This window comes from Carassius auratus, chromosome 24 (genome assembly GCF_003368295.1).
Source record: "Carassius auratus strain Wakin chromosome 24, ASM336829v1, whole genome shotgun sequence".
Classification (NCBI taxonomy): Eukaryota; Metazoa; Chordata; class Actinopteri; order Cypriniformes; family Cyprinidae; genus Carassius; species Carassius auratus.
The window spans coordinates 12181222-12183958 of NC_039266.1; the positions used below are offsets into that span (position 1 = coordinate 12181222).

At 36.0% G+C, this 2737-nt stretch overlaps 1 long non-coding RNA gene across 1 annotated transcript; it reads left to right on the forward strand.

Annotated features, from left to right (window-relative positions):
- The first annotated feature begins 374 nt into the window (after nucleotides 1–374).
- On the forward strand, nucleotides 375–1590 carry LOC113042748 (uncharacterized). Its single transcript, XR_003275617.1, has 4 exons — nucleotides 375–428; nucleotides 562–626; nucleotides 729–940; nucleotides 1029–1590. It is a non-coding gene; the product is annotated as an uncharacterized LOC113042748 (long non-coding RNA).
- The last annotated feature ends 1147 nt before the right edge of the window (nucleotides 1591–2737 follow it).

A 2737-nucleotide genomic window follows, 5' to 3' on the forward strand; every position in this document is an offset into this window, starting at 1 on the left:
CCACACCAACAGACAATACTGTTCTCTTAAATCTCTTAAATGTTCCCCTCATTCTGTTAAATTTATACACAAAATTCTGCCTTTTTCACTTCATCTTCATGCTGTACTCCCTCACTCACACATTTATGCTCTGTTGTAAGGCAGAAACTGAGAGTTTGCATGATGGCATTTTCTCAGACGCTGAATCTGATGTGTACAGATGAACTCAGGAGCCTACTAGAGTTGCCAAGGAACTTGTGCTTGAAGTATATAATTATATCTGCTTCATTTATATTTTTAAACAACAATAATGATTAAACATGGGGTCAATAAATATTTTCTTGTTTTACAGCTGAAGGCCAGAAACGCAAAGAAAATCAGTCAAACCAGTCCTAAAGAAATGAGGAATGAACATGGACTTCTTGTGCCCCAAAAGAAAAGACAGAAAGGTGAAAAGTTTCACATTTCAATTTGTATGTCTGAATTCAATGCAGTTATGTGTGGTACAACATTGATGTTGATCTCTCAAAAGACTTTTCAAGTCCGCAGTTATAGTTTTTCACATATACATCTTTTTTATAGCTCCTAAAATGAGCAAATAAGCTGTGCATCATCTCTGGTGTTTGGGAAGGAAATGACTGAATATGGTGAGTACTGACACCTGCAACTGTATTCACCAACACTATTACTCTAGAATGGTTATTGCTGTTATTGCTGACTTATTGTTTTGTCTGTTTGTTTGAATTAAGATGAAGCCAATTGATGAAGATATCAATTGAATGGCCACCGAGTGCATCACTGCTACCTGAACCCATCAGTTATCTGCTGTGAAGACTGCATTCACAAACCGCTCTACTGCGACAGCTCAGATGTTACGGCCTGCAAAGTAAACATCACAGCTAAACAACGAGAGCTAGTTGTGGTGGGATTCTTTTGGCCAATATCCCCAACAAGAATCAATGTTAAGTCCAGTGCAACAATTATAAATAAAAATACTATATATTGTTTATTGATTTACCATAACCTAACTACATGTTTTGGCCCTCCAGGACATCTAGACCAGGTGGAGTGTGAGGAGGACCGTCAGAGACTCCAGCCAGCCGAGCCATGGATTGCTCTCACTGTTACCATCAGGCAGACGTTATCACAGAACCTACACCAGCAGACAGTGAGACAAGTTCCTTTCACAGGCAATCAGACTGAACTGAACTCATACCAGTAAAACCATACACACCCCACCAACCTCATATGCCCTGCACTCTTATCAGTTATGCTGACTGGACTCAATATTATTATGCACCCTGACATTCTGTTTGCACTAATTCATACCGTGCTATACTGCAGAGATGTATGTGTACTGTGATTATTATTGTTTTCAATTCATGCTCTTTGTATAGCATAATTTTTAACATATATTGTTATCTACCTGAATTGAGTCCCTTATATATGTGTGTTGCATATATATATATTCAGAATTTGTATTTCATATATATTCATGAATTAATTCATTTGTCATCCATACTGTCACGCTGCAGTCTGCACCCAAGACTTTCATCACCTGTATACTTGTGTTCATTGTATTGTGACAATAAAGATATTTGATTTAAATTAGTTACATGTCTTTTGTTCATCAGTTGTGCTGTAGGGTGCTGCATAACAACTGCAAAAAAAAATGTATGACATGGAAGATTATGATATGTCCAGGACATGGACAAGCAAGAAGAGGAAGAAAAGCAGGAGAGCTCTAAAAACTTGATGTGATTCTTTGGGGCTCAAGACATTTCACCATGCATGCATTTGCATGGTTTCATCTGATTAGAAAAACATGGTTTTAACATAACCCATTTTTAATATTGTTAAAAATTGTATATCATTTGTCTTAATACACTACTTTAGTTGTCTTTATGTTGTATCCTCCAGTAAAGTACTGCACATGGTGTTGGATAATAAAGTAGGGTGAATATTCTATATTAAGAATGGTGTTTGGTAAATACACCATTTAATTTTGTAAACAATAGTTAAATGTGTTTTAATTAAGAAATGAACATTTGGTTACATTAATGACATTCAGTTAGAAGAAGGGCAGGCTGAAAGCTGCATTAGAAGATACTGCATGGACTATAATGCTGCAGGAATTTCATGTACAACTGAAGGTGATGGACAAGGGAAAGATCAACATTAATCCCGTACTGTATAATAAGCAAGATGAGCATGCACATTACTGATGTTTAGTACCCGAGGAGGACAAATATGAGGAGTATTTTACACAGAGACACAAATTAGCTCTTAATATTATGATTCTTTGCATTGCATGAATTGTATGGCTTTGCACTATAAACTACACACTCTCTGTACCTTGTCTTAATGAATGACACATTGACACTGTGAAAGTACAATGAAGTGTCACAGTATGTATTGGTTGTTTAAATTGGTGTCTTTGTTTACTTTCAATACTGTATCCTTGCACCTGATATAATTCAATATTTGGAGCCTATTCCAAATAGGCACTGATGTATATTTTTATGGTTCTATTCTTATTCTAAGATAAACATGACTTACAACTTACATATTGGCAATTTGTTGAAAAGAAAAACTTAAAAATTATGACTCAGCACAGTCTGTTGTCCATGATGAGAAAAGGTATGTGTATGTTTTACTGCCCTTCCATCTTCAAGGGCCCAGTGGAGTCCCCTAGAAGAGCAAAAAAATGTAAATTTCAAATGGCTGTAAATCAAAGTCTGATTATAGTGTCAAAGAA